The sequence below is a fragment of the Onychomys torridus genome, chromosome 18 (genome assembly GCF_903995425.1).
Source record: "Onychomys torridus chromosome 18, mOncTor1.1, whole genome shotgun sequence".
Lineage (NCBI taxonomy): Eukaryota > Metazoa > Chordata > Mammalia > Rodentia > Cricetidae > Onychomys > Onychomys torridus.
The window spans coordinates 18,715,142-18,738,633 of record NC_050460.1 but is presented as its reverse complement, the minus strand read 5'-3'; the positions used below and the strand labels follow the sequence as shown (position 1 = coordinate 18,738,633).

The 23,492-nt window shown below is 42.1% G+C and overlaps 1 non-coding gene and 1 pseudogene across 1 annotated transcript; both read right to left on the bottom strand.

Moving 5' to 3' along the window:
• Nucleotides 1-4,872: 4,872 nt before the first annotated feature.
• LOC118569860 lies at nucleotides 4,873-11,710 on the bottom strand (annotated as a pseudogene).
• Nucleotides 7,809-7,910, bottom strand: LOC118570132. Its single transcript, XR_004943130.1, has one exon. It is a non-coding gene; the product is annotated as a U6 spliceosomal RNA (small nuclear RNA).
• Nucleotides 11,711-23,492: the final 11,782 nt, after the last annotated feature.

Below are 23,492 nucleotides of genomic sequence, written 5' to 3'. Positions count from 1 at the left end.
TAGTATATTATTATATATAAACATTTATTTTATTGTTAAATGTGTTAGAAACTCAACTTGTAGGTACTTAAGCAAAAAGGAAGTAAGCTGTTGGGTGTAGCCAACCCTAGAATGAAATGTGTGGGCCATACCTTTAGGAGTGACATGGAGGGACCCGAATCCACAGGACTTGTCTTCACCACTCAGTGTCTTTTATTAGGTAAATCATGACCATAGGTATCTCATGGCTTTTACCAGTGCCTTAGCACCAAGGAGCTGTCACGTCCCTTCTTTGGCTTGGGGTTTCTTTAAACTGCTCTTAGTGAGAATGTGGGTTAGCTCTTGTCAAGTTAACACAAACTTTGAGGCCCTTGAGAAGAAAGAACTGAGGTTCTGAATTTCCTCCACCAGATTGGCCTGTGGGCACGACTGTGTGGTGTTTTCTAGATTTATTGTTGATAGAGGAAGGTCCAGGCCATCATGGATGTTGCCATCTCTGGGCAGGTGGCCCCAGGCTTGATAAGAAGATGATCTGAACAAGCATGGAGAGCAAGCCTGCAAGCAGAGTTTTCCCGTGGCCTCTGCTTTAGTCTCTGCTTCCAGATTCCTCCCTCGTGTCCCTGCCTCAGCCTCTCTGAATGATGGACTGTAACCTGTAAATCATATCAAGTCAGCCTCTTCCTCCCCATATTGGTTTTGTTAGTATTTTACCATAGCAATGAAAAGTAATGGGATGGTGGGGAAGTTAGGGACCCAGACAAAGCTTGTAAGAAGTTCTTTTATCAAGAATGTGTTAGTTTATGTTTTAAAAGTCAGTTATGAAAAGTTTAACAAAGAGTGTTCATAGACATTTATACTTTTAGCTTGCTAACCTTTTAATGAGAAACAAGACTTTTCCTTTTGTTTGGAAAACCATCTGATCACGCACTTTCTAGCTATGATTTCTTAAGGATGGAGCCAAGATATAAAGGCGCTCGCAACCAACCCTCATGGAGATCCTTTCTAGATGTTTACGATTGTTTCCTTAGCCGAATATAGTGGCATTGCCTGTGATCCGTTTGACGGACTTGTTTGGTCATCTTTATTTGGTGTTATGATTTCCTATTATGAGGTTTTCCCAAAGCTTTCAGGACACATTTGGCAAGAATCAAACTTTCATTTCTGTCACACTCACTTTCAGATTTAATAGAATTGTGTACTCACGACAACTGGTAAAATTGGCAATAAAATGTAGGACTGAGGCAGTAAGGTTGAGGAGCAAACATCTCAAAGGGGTAAGTGAAGTTGGCAGATGCTCTGAACAGTGATGGGTAGCCACCGTGGTCACTGTGACCTAGGTGTCAGCTGGTCTTTGAGACAGTTTGTGAGAAGCAGATGCCTCCATATAAGAACGTAAACCACAGTGTAGTGGGCTGCGGTAAAGACATGGGAGCAAAGGAGAAGGAGCCAAATTGGACCTTAGGACAGCCAAGGGTAGAAGGTTCTGGTAATACAACAGTTCAGATTCTGAGCCACTTCCAGTTGTCCAGGGTTCCAGATGTTAAACACCAAAGAAAACACAAAGTTCTTGAAAATCTCTGTGTATTGTAAATGTTTAGATCAAGACCATTCATACACACCAGATGCTACTCACAGGTCACCGAGAGCCTTATACAAAAGCCACCTAAGCAATAGGGCTCATTGAAAATTGCATGAATGATGAACACCCTGTGATAATATTTATGTGACTTTATGAATACATAGTGTTTGAAGATAATGCCAGCATCTCAGCATTGAAGTAGTTCTAAATGTTAAACTGTGGCCAAATGTTCTGCCCCCCATGTGAGCCTCCCCACTCATGTGTACCTGGATAGGGCATATGAGGATGAATGAAAAGTAACAGTAACATCTCATGTGTTCCTCCCCCAACCCCTGTGTGTGTGTGTGTGTGTGTGTGTGTGTGTGTGTGTGTGTGTGTGTGTGTGTGTTTGGTTTTTAGAGACAGAGTTTTTTCTGTGTAGCTTTGAGCATTTCCTGGAACTCACTTGGTAGTCCAGGCTGGCCTCAAACTCACAGAGATCTGTCTGCCTCTGCCTCCCAAGTGCTGGGATTAAAGGTGTGTGTATTTTAAAGAACTACAACTGAGCAACAGCGGGAAGTGAAAAAAAATCATGCAGGACCTCAGAGAATTTTAAAATAAATGGAACAGAGAACCCAACAATTCTCCTTTCTGAGAAAAGCCACTGGCAATGACCAGACAATGCTTGCATTTTTTCCATTCTTTGTAGTGTTTTCAGGTAAAGCTGTTATCCTGTCCCAAGGCATTGAGTGACCTTAGAAGTAAACACCAAATCATTGTTTGCCCATCAGATCCCATAATAAAACACCAAAAAAATGTCCTTAGTTGAGGAGCTTAGGATGTTGAATGATTTAACCCTGAAAATGAAATTGTGACTTATGCTAAATATGAAAAATGGTTACAGAAAATACCCACTACAGGAGATTTGCAGATTCTGATGTAGACAAAGCATCCTAGCACCCCACAGGTTCTGCGGCTCTTCTGCAAGCTCCCGTTGCCATCACTCATTTTGACATAGTCTAAAGGGATTTGGCCAGCAATGACTCTCCCTCCTCTGTGTTTTTGTCCTGGCAGGTATGGCTCTCAGTGATAGATGTCACAAACATGCACAGCCAGCATGGACATAAAAAGGCTGTAGTGTCTCAGAGGGAAAAAAATAGCAGGAAAAGTGATAAAATGTGATGAACAAGCTTATTCTCTCACACCCTTATTTTCTCACTTCACTCTTTTAAAAGAAAAAAAAGGAGAGTATGTTGATAAACATCATTAGGAAGAGTAACCTTTAATTGAGGATGATGTATTGACAGTAAATTGTAGGTGGGTTTTAAGGGGATGGATGCTGCTTTAATGAGCTCCCATAAACTGGTAGGAAAAAATCATGACACAGTTGACAATTTTTCCAGCATGAAAACTTTCCTTTTAGCCCAAATCATGCAATTTGATTCTTTGGGCTTGACCAGGCACTGACAGGATGTGTTGGCTTAACACGATTGACTGGGTGGATTAAAGAAGATTTGAAAATATACTTGGCATGCGCAAGGGTCATGCATACATAAAATTTGTTTGCAATGTTTATTTTTAGTTTTTTTTTCCTCAATTAATCTTGCTCTTCCTATGGGGTGAAAGCCTTTATTTAAGTTTTAAAATTATAGGATTAGTTATTGATCATTCACATGCAACAAAATAAGAAAGTCAATGCAAAATTGTAGATGAGGTAGAAATGATGAGATGTGAAAGTCACTCTTGGAGATGTAGCATTAAGATTTAGGCTCAGACAGCCAAGGCGGGCCTAACATGACAACGTGCTTGGCTGGGCTTAAGAGATGCAGCCCAGTTGCACACCTGTCCTCAGCATGACTTATCTACTTCAAGCTGAGAGTTTCTGATTCAGCCCAGTATGTATCTATTCTGCTGTCTCATGTTGTATCCCCAAATGACATAAACCGAATCACAGAGAAACATTTTTGTTATAGATGTGTTTTCCTTTAGTCCTACAAGTTTGAAGTTATAACTCTCATTGAAGTAATGCAACATTAATGTTGAGTGAGGAATTGTATATTGGCGCTGCCATTTTCCAATACTGGTTTTGGTGTTAATTCATCTGTTTTTAAGTATATGTAGTGGTTTATAAAGGAGGTGTTCTTTTGTTGATGTTCTCTCATATATTAAACCCTGACTGTATTTTCTCCTTCCTCCTCTCCTCCCAGTCCCTTCTCCCCCATCTTCCCTCTTCCTCAGATCCACTTCTTCTCTGTTTCCCTTCAGAAAAAAAAGAGCAGGCCTCCCAGGGATATCAACCGAACATGGCATAACAAGCTCCGATAAGACTAGACACAAACGCTCATATCAAGGTTGGACAAAAAGGACCATAAGGTATATGTAGAGGACCTAGTGCATGCTCCGTGATTGTTGCTTCAGTCTTGGTGAGCCCCTATGAGCCCTGCTTAGTTGATTCTGTGGGTGGTGTCCTTGTGGTGCCCTTGACCTCTCTGGCTCCTACAATCCTGAAGGAAGTATTTTTTATTGTGACCTCTAGTAAATAATTTATCAAATGTGAATTTAATACCTTTAAGTTTATAACATAGATGTTTATGAGATGTCCATATTATATATTATTATATGTTATGTATATATACAAGTATTTATATAATACTTATATTAGTTATATAAAGAGTTTCATTTCACAATGCAAGCTTATCTTATTACCACTAGTAACATTGTTAGACGAGGATCCATAGGGTATGTAGAGCTCCTGTATTAGTGTGTTGTCACTGTTCTGATAACCCAATCTCACACAATCACATAGAAGAAATATAAAGTTAGTTAGCAAAAGTAACTCCCTCATCTGGTCACTTTGTGAAATCAGAGTCTGGTCACAGGACCCTAATATGATACCATAAGCCTGAGACTTACAGGTTTTGAGGCATCTGATTGACTTTAGGTAGTAGTGTAGGGTTATAGAGTAGACTATCTCAAAGAGAAGAAATTGGAAACAGGTCCCTATCCAGGGCTCTTGGTAGTCCTAGGAACTGCAAGGAGAAGTATCTATCATGGAGTGATAAGAGCACTATTCACTCATCCCTTCCATTTTATTCTTTAACAATGTAAAAATTCTCTTTTGGTGTCTCTAGATTGACAATACCCCATCTTTAGGTTCCTTTCTTTCTTCCTTCCTTCCTTCCTTCCTTCCTTCCTTCCTTCCTTCCTCCCTTTCTTCTTTCCTTCTTTTTTTCTCTTTTTCTTTACCAAGGCTATAATTGAGCTCACAAACACACTACCCCCAATCACAGGCAGACCAAGGTGATGGTAGCACTAAGGTTTATTGGGGTATTATCCTAGTACAGATGCTGAGGCTTGCCCATTGTGCTAGTTCTTCTTGAGCAAGACACCAAGAAACTGGCAGCCAGATAATCATCAGTCATCTTCATGTGCCCAACAGCAATGGTCAGACACGGCACCTTCTTCATCTGGACCTTGATCATGGACTTCACCTCATCAACTTTGGCCACCATGTTTTCATTGTGTGTCAAGAGGGAAGAGAACTTTCAAGCCTTGCTCAGGTCTGGGATTTGCTTGATTAGAGACTCAGAGGCAGCATACTTCTTGGCCAGCTTTTTGACAACTTCTTGTTCTTATTAAGCTTTCTTCAGCACTTCAATGTCCATGTAGGGGATATCCATGGCCTTTGCTTCCTCACAGTGCTGGTGGTCCCCAGAACACAGAGAACTTGAGGTAAGAAGTGCACTTAAACCTGATGGTGCTCCAGAAATGTTTGTCCTTCTGTGGGTCATAGCTCTTCAGGCTGACCTGCAATGCCACCATTTCCAGAAACTTGTGGCACTTGCTCTGGTTCCTGTGCAGGCCTTCCAGCACTTGTCTAGTACAGAGTGTCGTGAGAGGCTTTGCTGTCAATGGCTGCTCAAGCCACAAAACCTGGAAAAGAGCCTTCCATCTTTTCATTTGATGTCCTGGAGAGAATTTGATCAACTAAGTTTGAATGCATTATCTAGACCTACAGTCATCAGTTATGGACAAGGAAGATAAGAAAATAGGATTTTATAACCCAGATATGAACATTTCCATTTCAACAGCCTTCTCAAAACACAGATCCAACAGGTGGACATCCCCATGAGACAAAGTGCTACTCTTAAGTGGCGTTGACTATAGGTACAAATATCTTTGGGAATTTGATCCTCAATTTTGAGCTTCTCAGATTTCAAGGAACAATGACAAGTAATAAGTCTAAGAATCCAACAAATGAAAGTATGATTACTCAGAATTGCATGGGGAGTTTCTGGAAAAAAACTGGCTAGACCCAGGTCTTACAGCACCATGATACTTATTCAGGGCAATAGACTTAGAACCCTATTGGTGTTACAAATTGCTTCAAAATGTAACAAGTCCCTTCATCACTCTCTGAAAAGGAAGACTCCCTGTTGGGCACTGAAGTGGCTTGTTGGATCCTTGGCTCTGGAGCTCATAGTCAGCCAGCAGTCTGTAATTTCCTTTTTCCTTTTTATTAGGAAGGAGAAGCATTTCCCTTATTTCATCTTCAGAGATTTTTTTTTTGTGTGTGTGTGTGTCCTTTATAATTCTTCAAAGTGATTGAAGAGTGGCTCTGTAGTGACAACTGTAAAGCAATTTGTGAGCCTTCAAAAAGATGCAGTTCAAGTAAAATTTATTTTTCTGTGTTAACAAAGAAACACATGACACCAAATATATCCTGCCCAGGTCTCCTATCCAGAACCATGGCTATTCCAGAAAGATGTCTCTGAAAGTGTATCTTTAAAACATGGAAAAGATACTGGGAGCAGTAAAGAAAATACCTTTTATTTTATTTTTGTAAGAGCTAGTGGGATTATGAGAGCTATTGCTTGGGAATACTGGTCCCACACTAAACATTGCATTATTCTTTTTGGGTCTCTGTCAAGACCCTGATGTGAAGACTTTGCAATTAACAGTTGAGAAGTCTGACTTGGCAAAAATCACTATAGTGACCATTTTCTACATTTTCCTTATAATGTTACTGCAACAAACAAGAGTACTTCAATGAGGCATAATGATGCAAACCCGTAATCCTAGCACCAAGTAGGCTGAGGCAGGAGAATATAAAGGTCTGGGCTGTTGGCAGGCCCTACTGGTCAGAGGTTGCTGTCTACAGTGGCCTGGCAGCTCTCTCTGAGCTTGGTGGAACATAGAGGACTCCTTCCCAGCAGTGGAGGCTCCCTGCTCTCTCTCTGACCTTATTTGGAGAATGTCTCTAGATGCCTGACTTATCTCAAGTATGACCCTTAACACAGTTCCCTGTGGAAGCTTTCCCCCTGCTACCCATATGGTAATTAGACTTTATGATAGACCCGTGTTTCCACATATGATAACTAAGACTTGTACTAGGAATCTTATGATAGGTGTGTGCTGTTTAATGCAGATTAGGTTGTGCCCCAGACACTGCCCTCACCCTTGAGTAAAGTTGAGCTGCAATACTGAAGCAGAGTCCTGGAAGGCTATGTCCATCATACCACAGGCAGGACGAGGCCCTGCTTATCGCTTCTGCCTTTTCTGCCCTTGTGGCCTGGTAGCCAACTAGACCACAAAGAAAGAAGAAACCCCCACAGGACCAGTTTGGGATACACATAGAAACCCTGTATGAAGATATAATAAAAGAAAAGAAGAAAAAGTGTGCTCTAAAAGTCTCTCTTCTCTCCCTCCCTTCCCCCGGCTGTGTGTGTTGTGTGTATACATGCACATCTACGAATGCATTCCAGAACATGCATTTTGTTTCATGATATAAAGTATGCTCCTTTCAGCAAAAGGAGGTTCTGAGGAGATACTGAGATGTAAGGAACTCAGTTACTGGTCAGAGAGGAACTTCTGTGGAGGCACCAATTCTGTTTGGTTAAAAGTTAGTGTCTGGTCGTCATCATCATCATAAAGAAATCTCCGATTTCTACTTCAAAAGTCTTAGTTCAGTTTTAACTCTTCTCTAATGTTTCTTCCTAGCATCCTGCTCCCTGCAGAAAGGGCTTCAAACGATTCTTTATCTTCCAAACCTAACTGGATATAATTCTCTCACATACACACTGTTGTCCCTACACAACCTAATCTTTTGAGGTTTTCAAAAATTAACTTGGGCTGTTCTCTCTTGAAACCATCATTCAGCCTAATGAGGCACCGAGAGCGATGATAAAGGTAGATTTTTTTTTGTTGTTAATGAATAAAAGCTTTACTACATCAAGTAATAAATACAAAGATACAACAGTTTCAGCTGTTTAAAAATATGGAACGCTTCACCAATTTGCGTATCATCCTTGTGCAGGGCTGTACTAATATTCTCTGTATCGTTTTAATTTTAGTATATGCGCTGCTGAAGCTTGGCAAGGAAAATATATTTTTTTTAACCAAAGAATGGTCCAAACAGACTCAACATTCTGCGGTGGGAAATGAGAGAGTTCTGAAAATGTTCTTAAGCTTTTGGGGGCTCACTGATCTCTGCCTTCAGAGAAACTTGCTGTTCCCTCAGAGGCCTCCTCAAGCCTCCTCTGGATTGTAGGCAGTCTGTCATTCAACGAACTCTCTCTGTGGAACTGTTCTCTCCCCCATTTAAGTGGAGCAGGGACACAAGACGACCTGCCCGAGGAAGAACATAGAGCATGTGGCTGCAGTAGGTACTTGCAGAATACAGAAGTCTGCAGGTGTCCAGACAAATTATTGATCCCAGTTCACCGTAAATATTCCACTAGATTCCTGGGGTAAAGCTATTGCTTTTTGAGAGTAGTCTCCTAGAGGGAACACACCATGAGGGATTGGCTTTTCAAAGACAAATAGTAGATGACTCCCCAGGGTGGGGAGGGATGACTCCCTTAGGAAGTCATTACTTCCATGTTGAGCTATCAACAAACCATTCCCAGGCTTTAGTCTAATTAAAGTGTATACATTTTAGGGGGTGTAAAATAGAGATGCTGACATGCCCGCCGTTATGCTGCTGACACAACGTTCTGGGTGTACTTGATATAAATGGTGCTGACATAAGCCTTCTCCTTGAGAACAGCTGCTGGAGGTGCCTTCTGGCCAAATCCCCAGGGATTAGCTCAGAGCACTTTCTACGCTGAAAAGGGAAGCATCTTCCACCAAGGGTTAGTACCTAGTCTGAAAGTTTTACCTACTGATTTCTCAGTTACTTAATTCGCCCATTTTAGTGAGTCCTTCTGTAGGGGTATAGCTTCTCTTTATGCCCACCACTAGATGAAGATACTCATTATCTTTACACCACAGGCTTCTTTTGCAGAACTTCGAAGGTGACAAGTACTTACTGAGTTTGGGATGGAAAATGAAGCCATAATCATTATTGTGTAAAATGTGTTATTTTATGCAGATTCATATTACTGTCATTTGAGATCCAACATGTTAATTGACATATTAGCCACCATTGTTGATAATTTAGCAGATGAAGGCAATGAGATGAAAGGCTAACATCTTTGTAGAAATTCACAAACTGATTTACACTTAACAAAGAGTTTAAGACAACCTGTCCCTGTGAACATATGAGTCTCCTCCACTGACCCATTATGTGACTAGAACCTGCATTTGACTGCATTTGGAGGTGCAGTGTTTGCAATAAGGCTTTTAGAAAGTGACACCTTCATCTACAGTATCTTCCTTTAGTGCCTCTCACTGATGATTCTGTAAGGCAGTCAACTGGTCGAGGTGTCCGTTCAAGTTCTCCACGAAGCTAATGACAAAATGGGATTTTATATGGAAGAGATTTATGGGGAGAGCCCCATGAGGCATAATGGAGGCAGAAACAGGAGGTACAAGTTGAACCTGCAGATCCAGAAGTGTTAGGGGGTCCACTTTGAGTGGGATAAGGAAGCTCTAAGATCTCTGTATGCTCCATTCTTGCCTGGAAGAAGCTCAGGAGAAGCACAATAGACTTGAAAGAACTGGACCCAACCCTGTCCCCATGCTGGGTCTCTTCAAAGGAGATCTAGGTAGTCGTCTCTATAGCCACCAACAGGACTCTTTCTGTATACAAAAAAGTGAAGTTCCTTTCCTCTGGCATGTCTGCTGTGCTACTCTGGGGCCATTAGGAATCTACCAAGCAATGTTTTGGGGACAAGTCATGGGATATTAAATGTATGGCTTCACTTCTTACCTCTTTCAGAACAAGACTGTAGCCATGGTAACTGTTTTGTAAAGAGGGAGATCAGATGGACATTATCCACAAAGTTTGAGTAAATCCTGAGACAATGTACAAAATTGGATGAAGAATAAAAAACTAAGACCAAGAGGACTATATGCACATTTTCTGCTGCTCACTTCCCGAGGGGAGGATGGGTGCATGGAAGACCTCCTTCTCTAAGCAGTGGAGCAGAAAATGAACCACTATCTCTGGAAGTCAGGGAGATACATTACAAATGCATGGCCTGGGGGCAGAGGGAGGTGTTCTGAGGAGGGAAAAAAATGGCAAGAACAGGAGGAAGCTCTAAAGAGAGGTTTCCTGGGTAGGAAATGCAAAACTTCAGAAAATGAGAGTTCTTAGAAAAATCACTCACTCGTGTAACAAACAATCGTGAGACAGTGTACCAGATACTGTTGTGGGTGCTTGGGACATGGTGGAATCAAAGCAAAGATCCCTTCCTCCGGCAGCTCAAGTTTTAGCAGGAAGATACTAACATGTACATAGAATATAAAAAACACACAGGTAACGTATCTGAAGAGGTTTCACATAGACTCCTTTGTTTTTCTGCAGGAGTTGCCTTGTGTGTGCTTACTGGGAGCCAAGTCTGTCCCCACCTCCTTTGGCTCCTCTAAGGTTTTCCCTGAGTTTCCTATGGCTTCCCTGGGGAAGGACTCACCTCATTAGCAGAAATTCATCAACTCTAATTCCCAGGAAGTCACTAGCAGAGTGAAATGACCCCAGATATTTTATTTAGTTAATATATTTGATCTCCACTAAAGCCCTCCATTTAATTGGATTTTAATTATCTTCTCCAAACTGCTTTAGAGGCTATCTTTAAAATGACATAATCGACTATTGCCAAATCAAAACACACAAGTCTTCAGTGATAAATTTAATGCAATAAATTCACCAAGATGGAAATGTCACCAGCTAAAAAGAGCCATGAGCCTTCACCGTCATGACCTAAAATCCATTGATCTCCTTGGTCATAAATAGTGGATAACACAATAAAACGTACTTCACTGCAAGGGTGGAGAGACATGTCAGTCTTCCCTTTGCTGCACTAAACAATGCCCATGAGCTTTGTTGACAGGAGGAGAAAACCACATGGGAAATAATGACATCAAGTGTGAAGGGTCATAGTCGGACCCTGACCAAAGCCTAGAGCAGTAAGCATATACAATTTTTATTAGATCTAGTGATAGTCTGTGTCTTTTCGGAAGGGATCTTTTAAGATCTTCTTGGTTTATATTTTTAGGAAGAAAAGCAAAACAAAACACAGAACAGATGATTCATAAGAACTGTGACATACTTTAAAAGAGAGTAAAGATGAACTCTCAAACTATTTCCCCAGCCCAATCTCAAAACTATACTTGTGTGTGTGTGTGTGTGTGTGTGTGTGTGTGTGTGTGTGTGTGTGTGTGTGTGTTGCCAGCAATGATCTCAGGACATGGGGCGCATTAGCAAATGACCTGCCATTAAGCTCTATCTCCAACCCCATAGATTACATTACTAACTTCTTTTTTTTGGTTTTTCGAGACAAGGTTTCTCTGTAGCTTTGGAGCCTGTACTGGAACTCACTCTGTAGCCCAGCTGGCCTCGAACTCACAGAGATCCACCTGCCTCTGCCTCCCGAGTGCTGGGATTACAGGCATGCTCCACCACCGCCCACTTAAAGAAGCAATAGTAGCTCTGAGCAGTAGAAGCTTCAGTTATAAGATGGTGGGGGTGATGAGTCACAGAACTTATAGCAACTCTGCCCACGCCTGTTACAACTGTCACTTCAGGGAGCAGACACCCTCACCATCTTCGCCCTCCTCCATGGCTCTTCTGCATTCTGTTCCATCATCTAGAGAAGCTGCATTTGTGGCGGTCGCCATGATGAGGGTTCCATGGCCCTTCTTCAGTTTGGACTCAAACTTATACAATCCCGCTTTCTGGTATTCTGTGACATTGCATGTTCTTGAAGCACGCCATCTGCTTGCTTCTCCCATCTTCTTGCTTCCTTCTCCCCAGTCCTTTGTTTTTTATGTAGAAGCAGTACCGGTCTAGTAATTGTTATGCTTCTCTTCAGTATCTCTTCAATATCCTCCACTCTGTACATTCCACTGCATGCCCTTAATGTCTATAGCCTTTCTGAAAGCTTAGGCTTTGAATACACTACTGTCTGCTAACCATCTGTTAATGGTGATCAACTGCCTAATGGGTCCAGAAGACTGAAACAGAATTCATGTTCTTTTTCTTCTGTTCTTCCCATGTTTATTATAGCCTCTAGAGTTTCTCTGTCTTTTTAGCTAGGAATTGTGGAATAATCTTCTAGTTCATATTATCTCTCATTTCTATATTTAATAACTCAGCTAATTGAATCTATTGTATATTATTCATTTTTCATTTCACCCATAGTTCCACCTTCTGAATTTAGAAAGACTGGACTATCACACTAGCCTATCAGCTAGAATCTCTCCTTTGCATTCTCTAAGAAATATTGAACTATTTCTTTTCTTTTTTTTTCTTTCTTTTTTTTTTTTTTTTTTGAAAATCTACAATGGCCAATTTACTAAATCAGCATAATCCCTAACTACATTCTTTTTTTTCTTATTTTTCTTTTTTATTCAATTTTATACATCAGCCATGGGTTCCCCTGTCCTCCCCTCCCGCTCCCACCCCCACCTTCCCCCGAGCCCCTCCCCTCCATTCCCAGGTCCTCCAGGATCAAGGCACCCCTGGGGATTCATTTAAACCTGGTAGATTCAGTACAGGCAGGTCCTGTCACCTCCTTCCTGAGCAAAGTGTCCCTGTGTAAGCCCAAGGTTTCAAACAGCCAGCTCATGGACTAAGGACAGATCCTGGTCCCACAGAGTGGATGCCTCCCAAACACATCAAGCTATTCAATGGTCTCACTTATCCAGAGGGCCTGATCCAGCTGGGGGCTTCACAGCCTTTGGTTCATAATTCATGTGCTTCCATTCATTTGGCTATTTGTCCCTGTGTTTTTTGCAATCTTGGATTCAACAATTCACACTCTTGCAGACCCTCCTCTTTCTCGACAGTTGGACACCTGGAGCTCCACCTTGGGCTTGGCTGAGGATCTCTGCGTCTGCTTCCATCAGTTACTGGATGAGAGTTCCAAGACGACTGTTAGGGTGTGTGGCCATCTGATCACCAGACTAGGTCAGATCAGACTTTCTCTCGACCATTGCCAGCAGACTACAGAGGATATATCATTGTGGATTTCTGGGGACCTCTCGAGCACTCTGCCTATTCCTGGTCTCATGTGGTCTTCATTTATCATGGTCTGTTATTCCTCATTCTCCCTTTCTGTTCTTGATCCAGCTGGGACATCCTGATCCCCTAAGCTTTCTTTCCCTCAAATCTTGCCCTTCATTACTCCCACTGTCATCCAGGTTGTTCATGAAGATCTCATCCATTTCTCTGTCATTGGGTGATCCTTAGGTCTTTCCTAGGGTCCCGTTTTCTAGGTAGACCCCCTGGAGTTGTGTAGCAGTCTAGTCATCTTTGTTTTACATCTAGTATCCATCTATGAGTGAGTACATACCGTGTTTGTCCTTCTGAGTCTGGGTTTCCTCACTCAGGATGATTTTTTCTAGATCCATCCATTTGCCTGAAAACCTCAGGATGCCATTGTTTTTCTCTGCTGAGTAGTACTCCATTGTGTATATGTACCATATTTTCTTTATCCATTATAGTGATATTTTATTTGTATTGAAATGTGATTTTATTTGTATGTCAATAAAGTTGCCTTGAGGTCAGAGCAAGCCAGAGCAGAAGCTGAGCAGTAGTGGGGCACGCCTTTAATCTCAGCACTTGGGAGGCAGAGCTAGGCGGATCTCTGTGTGTTCAAGGACACAGCCAGCATGGCAGACACGCCTTTAATCTCAATACCAACCATAGAAGGCCTGGAGGTCTGTACAAACAGGCAGTGACAAGGAGGTCATGTGGCTGGGTTTACAACCAATGAGAAAACAGAACAGAAAGTCTTTAAATAGACAGGACGCACAGAAGTAGGTCTCTTGCGGAGAGGAAGAACGGCAGAAGCAATGAAGGGTAAGGTTTTCCGCTTTTGCTCTGACCTCTTGGTTTTTAACTCTGCAATCGGTTCTGTGTTTCTTATTTAACAAGCCGGATACATCTACAATCCATTCTTCAGTTGAAGGGCATCTAGGTTGTTTCCAGGTTCTGGCTATTACAAACAAAGCTGATACAAACATAGCTGAGCAAATGCCCTTGTGGTATAATTGAGCATTCCTTGGGTATATGCCCAAGAGTGCTATAGCTGGGTTTTGGGGGAGATGGATTCCCAATTTTCTAAGGAAGCACCATATTGATTTCCAAAGTGGCTGTACAAGCTTGCATTCCCACCAGCAGTGGAGGAGAGTTCCCCTTGCTCCATATCCTCTCCAGCATAAGCTGTCTTCTGTGCTTTTGATCTTGGCCATTCTGACAGGTATAAGGTGGTATCTCAGAGTCGTTTTGATTTGCATTTCCTGGATAATTAGGGATGTTGAGCAATTCCTTAAATGTCTTTCAGCCATTTGAACTTCCTATGTGGAGAATTCTCTGTTTAGTTCTATAGCCCATTTCTTAATTGGACTGTTGGGCATTTTGATGTCTAATTTCTTGAGTTCTTTATATATTCTGGATATCAGCCCTCTGTCAGATGTGGGGTTGGTGAAGACCTTTTCCCATTCTGTAGGCTGTCGCTTTGTCTTGTTGACCATGTCCTTTGCTCCACAAAAGCTTCTCAGTTTCAACGTGTCCCATTGATGGATTGTTTCTCTCAGTGTCTGTGCTACTGGTGTTATATTTAGAAAGTGATCTCTGGTGCCAATGCGTTCAAAAGTACTTCCTACTTTCTCTACTATCAGGTTCAGAGTAGCTGGATTTATGTTGAGGTCTTTGATCCACTTGGATTTAAGTTTTGTGCACAGTGACAGATATGGATCTATTTGCAGCCTTCTACACATTGACATCCAGTTATGCCAGCACCATTTGTTGAAGATGCTTTCTTTTTTCCATTGTACATTTTTGGCTTCTTTGTCAAAAATTCTATGTTCATAGGTGTGTGGGTTAATGTCAGGGTCTTCAATTTGATTCCATGGGTCCACATGTCGGTTTTAATGCCAGTACCAAGCTGTTTTTATTACAGTAGCTCTATAGTAGAGCTTGAGGTCGGGGATTGTGATGCTTCCAGAGGTTGTTTTATCGTACAGGATTCTTTTGGCTATCCTGGGTTTTTTGTTTTTCCATATGAAATTGAGTATGATTCTTTCCAGATCTGTGAAGAATTGTGTTGGTAATTTGATGGGAATTGCATTCAATCTGTAGATTGCTTTTGGTAAGATCGCCATTTTTACTATGTTAATCCTGCCTATCCATGAGCATGGGAGATCTTTCCATTTTCTGACATCTTCTTCAATTTCTTTTTTCAGGGACTTAAAGTTCTTGTCATACAGGTCCTTCACATGCTTAGTTAGAATAACCCCAAGGTATTTTATAACATTTATGGCTATTGTAAAGGGTGACGTATCTCTGATTTCCTTCTCAGCCTGTTTGTCTACCGTATATAGAAGGTCTACTGATTTTTTTGAGTTGATCTTGTATCCTACAATGTTGCTGAAGGTTTTTATTAGCTGTATCAGTTCCTTGGTTGATTTTTGGGGTCATTCATGTATACTAACATGTCATCTGCAAATAGGGAGAGTTTGATTTCTTCTTTTCCAATTTGTATCCCCTTAATCTCTTTATGTTGTCTTATAGCTCTGGCTAGGACTTCAAGTACTATATTGAATAAGTAGGGGGAGAGGGGACAGCCTTGCCTTGTTCCTGATTTTAGTGGTATTGCTTTGAGTTTCTCTCCATTTAATTTTATGTTGGCTGTTGGCTTGCTGTAGATTACCTTTATTATGTTTAGGTATGTTCCCTGTATTCTTGATCGCTCCAAGACCAAGACCTTTATCATGAAGAGGTGTTGGATTTTGTCAAATGCCTTTTCTGCATCTAGTGAGATGATCATGTGGTTTTTTTTTCCTTGAGTTTGTTTATATGGTGTATTACATTGACAGACTTTTGTATGTTGAACCACCCTTGCATCCCTGGGATGAAGCCTACTTGATCATGGTGGATAATTGTTTTGATGTGTTCTTGGAGTCTGCTTGCCAGAATTTTATTGAGTATTTTTGTATCAATGTTCATAAGGGAGATTGGTCTGTAGTTCTCTTTCTTTGTTGCATCTTTGTTTGTTTTAGGAATCAGGGTAATTGTAGCCTCATAGAAGGAGTTTGGTAATATGCCTTCTGCTTCTATTGTGTGGAACAATTTAAAGAGTATTGGTATTAAGTCTTCTTTGAAGATCTGGTAGAATTCTGTAGTGAAACCATCAGGTCCAGGGCTTTTTTTGGTTGGGAGACTTTTAATGACTGATTCTATTTCCTTAGGGGTTATTGGACTATTTAAATGGTTTATCTGGTCTTGATTTAACTTAGGTATGTGGTACCTATCCAGAAAGGTATCCATTTCTTTTAGATTTTCCAGTTTTGTGCAGTAGAGATTTTTGAAGTATGACCTGATGATTCTCTGGATTTCCTCATTGTCTGTTGTTATGTCCCCCTTTTCATTTCTGAGTTTGTTAATTTGGATGCTCTCCCTCTGTCTTTTGGTTAGTTTGTATAAGGGCTTGTCTATCTTGTTGATCTTCTCAAAGAACCAACTCTTTGTTTCATTAATCCTTTGTATTGTTCTATTTATTTCTATTTTATTGATTTGAGCTCTCAATTTGATAATTTCCTGGCGTCTGTTCCTCCTGGGAGACTTTGCTTCTTCCTGTTCAAGGGCTTTCAGGTGTGCTGTCAAGTCACTAGCGTGAGATTTCTCCAGCTTCTTTGTGTGGGCATTCAGTGCTATGAATTTCCCTCTGAGCACTGCTTTCATAGTATTCCATAAGTTTGGGTATGTGGTATATTCATTTTCATTGATCTCTAAGAAGTCTTTAATTTCTTTCTTTATTTCTTCCTTAACCCATTGGTGATTCAGTTGAGCATTGTTCAGTTTCCATGAGATTGTAGGATTTCTGTAGTTTTTTCTGTTGTTGAAATCTAACTTTAAACCATGGTGGTCTGATAGAACACAGTGGGTTATTCCAATTGTTTTGTATCTGTTGAGATTTGCTTTGTGGCCAAGTATGTGGTCGATTTTAGAGAAGGTTCCATGGGGTGCTGAGAAGAAGATATATTCTTTTTTGTTTGGGTGGAATGTTCTGTAGATATTAAGTCCATTTGTGCCATAACATCAGTTAAGTCCATTATGTCTCTGTTAAGTTTCAATTTGGCCAATTTGTCCAGAGGTGAAAGTGGGGTGTTGAAGTCTCCCACTCTTAATGTGTGGGGTTTTATATGTGATTTAAGTTTCAGTAATGTTTCTTTTACATATGTGGGTGCCCTTGTGTTTGGGGCATAAATGTTCAGAATTGAAACTTCATCTTGGTGGATCTTTCCTGCAATGAGTATGTAATGTCCTTCATCATCTCTTTTGATTGATTTTAGTTTGAAGTCTATTTTGCTGGATATTAGGATGGCTACACCAGCTTGCTTCTTAAGACCATTTGTTTGGGAAGTCTTTTCCCAGCCTTTTATTCTTAGGAGGTTTCTGTCTTTGAATTTGAGGTGTGTTTCTTGTATACAGCAGAAAGATGGGTCCTGTTTTCGTATCCATTCTGTTAGTCTGTGTCTTTTCATAGGTGAATTAAGTCCATTGATATTAAGGGATATTAATGACCAATGATTGTTCATTCCTGTTTTTTTTTATTTTTTGGTGGTAGTGTGTGTGTACTTCTCTTCTTTGGGGTTTACTGCTGTGGTGTTATCTATTGCCTTTGTTTTCATGGGTGTATCTGCCTTCCTTAGGTTGGAATTTTCCTTCTAGTGCTTTCTGTAGGGCTGGGTTTGTGGATAAGTATTGTTTAAATCTGGTTTTGTCTTGGAAGGTCTTGTTCACTCCATCTATGATGATTGAAAGTTTTGCTGGGTATATTAGTCTAGGCTGGCATCCATGGTCTCTTAGTGTCTGCATTATATCTGTCCAGGTCCTTCTGGCTTTCAAAGTCTCCATCAAGAAATTGGGTGTTATTCTGATGGGTTTGCTTTTATAAGTCACTTGGTCTTTTTCCTTTGCTGCCCTTAATATTCTCTCTTTCTTCTGTACATTTAGTTGTTTAAATATTATGTGGCAAGGGGACTTTTTTGGGGGGGGGTCTAGTCTGTTTGGTGTTCTATAGGCTTCTTGTATCTTAATAGTCATTTCTTTCTTTAAGTTGGCAAAGTTTTCTTCTATGATCTTGTTAAATATATTTTCTGTGCCTTTGAGTTGGTATTCTTCTCCTTCCTCTATCCCTATTATTCATAGGTTTGGTCTTTTCATGGTGTCCCAAATTTCTTGGACATTTTGGGTCATGACTTTGTTGGTTTTAGTGTTTTCTTTGACTGATGAATCTATTTCTTCTACCATATCTTCAACACCAGAGATCCTCTCTTCCATCTCTTGCATTCTGTTGGTTATACTTCCCTCTGAAGTTCCTGTTTGTTTACTCAGATTTTCTATTTCCAACATTCCTTCTGCTAGTGTCTTCTTCATTTTTTCTATTTCCCTCTTCAGGTCTTGGATTGTCTCCCTTGCTTTTTCATGATTTTCATTCAAGGATTTATTGTTTTCTTCTGCTTTAATTGTCCTTTCCTCTAGTTTTTTATAGCATTCTTCCCATTTTTTTGTTTGTCTGTTCCTCTACTTTATTTTTGATTTCTTCTATATAAGGCTCTAGCCTCTTCATGATGTTACTTATAAGGTTGTTTTCTTCTTCTTCTTCCATTCTGTGATGTTCAGGTCTAGCTGTTGGAGAAGGGCTAGGTTCTGGTGATGCTGTATTGCTCTTTATTTTGTTGTATGTACTTCTGCCTTGACATCTGCCCATCTCCTCTTGTGTTTGTTCTTGTTCTTATCAGTGTACTTGGTCCAGAGAGAGTTGACAGATTTAGGGAGCCTCTTTCTGGTCCAGATGGCAGCTCTGGGCCAGATGGGAGCACTGGTCCAGATGAGAGTGCTGGCCGGATAGGAGCTGGGGGGCTGGACTCTGAGTCTCAGGAAGTCCCTGATGTCTCCTTATTTTGTCCAGATGGGAGCTCCTCTTGTCCAGATGGGAGTCCCTCTGGTCTCTGGTCCAGATGGGAGTTCCAGGGCAGGATGAGAGCTGGGTCTGGTCTCTGAGTCTCAGGATGTGGCTGGGGTCTCCAGCAGATGGGTGTGGGGGCAGGGTGTGGAGACTGCAGTGTCTGCCTGCAGTCTTGGAAAAGGGGAGCCTTCTGGCAGGGCCCGCTGATTGGCATGCAACTGGGGCCAAGTTGGTCAGGTCCTCCCAGGGTGATCTGTGTCCAGTGGTGGGACCCAGGATCAGTTGCCTCTCTGACTATAACCCAGGCACTCACCTCTGGTCCAGATGGGAGTTCCAGGGTGGAGGGAAGCTGGGGGCTGGTCTCTGAGTCTCAGGAAGTAGCTGGGGTCTCAGGCAAATGGGTGTGGGGGCAGGGTGTTGAGACTGCAGTGTCTGCCTGCAGTCTTGGAAAAGGGGAGCCTTCCTGCAGGGCCTGCAGATTGGCAGGAAACTGGGGCCAAGTTGGTCAGGTCCTCCTGGGGTGGCCTGTGTCCAGCGGTGGGACCCAGGCACAGTTGCCTCTCTGACTATAACCCAGGCACTCGATCTATTTCTTAATATATGCCACCACTGTGCTAGGAGCTGGGGGTATAAAAGGAATTAGACTAGCCTTCTTCTAGGAATGCACAGTACTGTGGGAAAGAAGGATGTGAACTCAGTTCACCTAGTTGTGTCATGGTGAACATCAGATATGTGGTCCAAAGTGAGGAGTGGTAACTTTTGCTTGCAGGAGGTGGGTAGGAGTTAACGAGGGCTTACATGGAGAAGATAGTTTAGAGGCTAAGGGTTTGGGTCAGATCCCTAGGTAGAGTGATGAAAAAGAACTTTCTAGTCCCTTACATACTACATCACAAAGACTCTAAGATTTGTGGAGTGTTTAGCTGTCAATTGAACATGAACATAAGGCAGACAGTAGATAGACAGGAGGCAGATATGTCGTATGGGCCAGTTAGTGAGGTGCTCAACAAAGCATGGGGGCTGTACTCTACAGAGTTGGAATGATCAATTTCAGCTTGTACATTGGCTCAACACTGGTGGTTCAGTAGACTCAAGAAACTATTATTGAACTGTGTTGTCTTATTTCTGGCCCTAGCCTTAGAGTCCTTTAGCCAAAGTCCTTCTCATAAGAATGAACAAATGCTTAGATCACACCTCTACCATTTAATTAGTCATCTTTTACCTTTCCTATTAGAATCATATAAGACTGATAATACAAGATGTGTACAAACATCCTAGAGAATAATCTATGAATACAGATATTTTTTTCATTTTTACTAAGTTCTTGATAAATCTCAGTGTGCAGATTTTTGCTTGTTTGCTGTTCCAGTTTGGTTACTAGGCAGGGGTAAGTTATCTCCAGATGTGACTAGCCTTAGGTAACATCATGAGTGGTAAATCGTTTTCTTCCCTAGGGACATAATGGAAGTAGAGAGAGCCCTCACCACTGGATTTGGATATGGGGGGACAGCAAGCAAAGCTCTCCAGTCTGTCAGCTCTGGGGGAGCTCCTGTGTCTCATCAACTCAAACTGTTGAAGTACTACACATCGTAAGGGTATAAGTGCAAGGTTGCAGATATCCCCCTGTTGTCTCAAGTGGAAAATGGATAGTTTATGGAATTGTAGAACAAGCCTTGATTGGATTTGAAAATATTCTTTAGTGTCTTACAACTTATTGGCTCACTTTGACCCAAGAATATCACATTGACTTTCTGTACTGGGCCCCCAGATATGTAGTAATTGTGTAATTTGAACCTCCTTACCTACTGATTGATTTCTGAAGGTCCTCAGGCTTCCTGAAGTAGATGCTCATTTTGAGCAAAATGTACATTTTAGCAATAGTTCCATATCTTTTATCAAAATTCAAGTGGCTCTTTCAACCTACTGGAATAAGATTCTTGATAAGTCTGCTGAGAAGTAGGGCACAGATCATTACATTTGTAGAAAAAAATATACAGAGTAAGAATGGATGACATTATTGTAGAGTTGATAACAAATATAGAACTTCTTTTATAAAAATGTTAAAACTGAGGTCCAAAAAATTGTAATGATTTTCCCAAGGTCAATTATACATGGAACAATATAATTTAGATTTAATTGTATATTATCTTCTTTGACAAGTTTTCTCTCACATTTTCATGTTTAACTTTAATTTTTAAGTTAAAATATAATTACATCATTTCAACCTTCCCTCTCCTCCTTGCAGCCCCTCCAATGTCTCCTCTTTGTTCCCTCTCCCCTTCAAACTCATGGCTTTTTTTCTCATTATTTTTTAAAATATAATCCTTTATTGATTCTTTGGGAATTTCATATCATGCACTCCAATCCCATTCACATCCCAGTCTCTCCATATCTGCCCTTCACCCCCCTGAAAAGACTCCCCCCCCTCAAATTAAAAACAATATAAAACAAAAATCACTTCACTCCTCTATTTTTCCCGACTCTCCAACACCTCTTCTAGTGGCATTGAGAGCTTCGGTATGCCACACAGTATACCCTTTTGTCTAATCAACCCTGCCTGCACATGTTTATTGCAATAAGTCAGTCATTGGTCTGATTCAAGACCTCTGGCCTCTGGCACACCATTAATACTGGACCTCACCAAAACTCCTCTTGGATATCCTATTGTTGCCCTGAGTCATGGAGATCCTGTGGTTATCATTCAGCAGGACCAGTCCCTTCATGAGCTCCAGCAAGCCATAGATGGGGTAGATGTTAGGGTGGGGCAATGAAAGGCCCAGGATGTGGGTCTGGGTGGTAGGTAAGCAGGTCAGTCTGGGCCTCTGGGGAACCACACCCCTCAGGTGAGGGGAGGAATCAGCTCTCCTACATCTGTGGTGAGGCATGGGACCATCTCTCCCTAGTTCAGGGAGGTCTTGCTCTCCTGCTGCAATGTCAAGTGAGGAGCAGGGCCAGTTATCCCATGGCCAGTGAAGGGTGGGCCAGCTCAACATGGCCCTCAGATTTCAACATGCATGGTTTCTATGGGCCCCTGTGGTAGCATGGGCCATGGACATCAACACAGACCCCAGCTTCAGCAGGACCATGAACCCAGACATGGTCCTGGGTAGCAGCTTGGGCCTGTACATCAACATAGCCTTGGTGGCAACACAGGCATCCCAGATCAGTATGGCCCCAGCAGCAGCCTGGCCTCTGATACCAACATGGTCTAAGGTGACTGAGCAGATCCTGAGCAATCCACACAGCCCTCAGTTGGTAACAGGAGCCATGGACATCAACTCAGTCCCTGACTATGGAGGGCCAAGAACCCAGATATGGCCTTAGGCAGCAGTTCAGCCCTGGACAACACCATGGCCCTGGTGGCAGCACAGGCCACTCAGATCAGTATGGTCCCAGTGGCAGCCTGGCCCTCGGACACCAACATGGGCACAAGTTGTGGCCTAAATCTCAGGCATCTGTGTAGCCTTTGGTGGCAACATGGGCCATGGACATCAACACAGGCTCAGGCTGCAGAAGGACCATAGACCCAGACAGGGCCCTCAGCAGTAGCCTGGGCCCAGATGTCACCATGGCCCCAGGTGGCAGAGTAGACCACTCAGACTGTCATGACCCTCAGACACCAACATGGCCTCAAGTAGTGGCCCAGACTCCTGGCATCAGCATGGCCTTTGATGGTATCAGGAACTACAGATACCAGCACAGACCCTGGCAGCTATGTGGCCATAGACCCAGACATGGCCCTTGGGAGCAGCCAGCCCAGGCCCAAACATCAGCCTGTTCCTCCTCACCTTTACTTGTTCGGTTCTACCTGTGGAAACACAGCACATGAACCGTTCTTCTCTTTCTCTTCCATTTCTCCACCATGTATTTGCTCATCATAATGGCACCTACCTACCAGATACTACAAAGGCCTGGGTGGGCCTGTGGATGTCTTCAGCAAGCCTGGACTATGAGGACCCTGGCTGGTCTGTGGGTGTCTTTCACCTGCCTGGGCTGAAGTGGCACTAGGCAGGCCTGTGGATGCCTTCAGCCAGCCCAGACTCTCACCTGTTGTTACATATCTATGCATAAATGTATATATAGATGTACTCCCATGAGTCCACATACTATTGCTGCTGTGTATATAACAGAATAGATTTGTAGGTGGTACAAGGAAGTCACTGTGCTGTAAAATGATGACTTGTGACCAAAACGACCAAGGATGATTCTAGAGAACACTGAACATTTCTAAATTCAGGCCAAAGGTTAGGAGTGTCAAAGCAACATGGAAGAAATGTACACTGTTACTTACCATGACTGCTCATGCAGTTGGAGCATGCAAATTATGTCTTAAAATTCTGGATAATGTCAAGGTCATGATTAGTTTTTGTCAACTTCACACAAACCTTGGTATACTTACACAGAGGGAAACCTTAAAGGAATTGGCTTTATCAGATTGGCCTGTGGGCACGTCTGTGGGGCATTTTCTTATTGCTAAGTGATATAGGATGTCTCAGCCCAGTGAGGGTGGTGGCATTCCTATGCAGGGGGGACTAGGCTGTACCAGAAAGGCAGCTGAACAAACTGAGGAGCAAGCCAGCAAGCAGCATTCTTCCATTGGA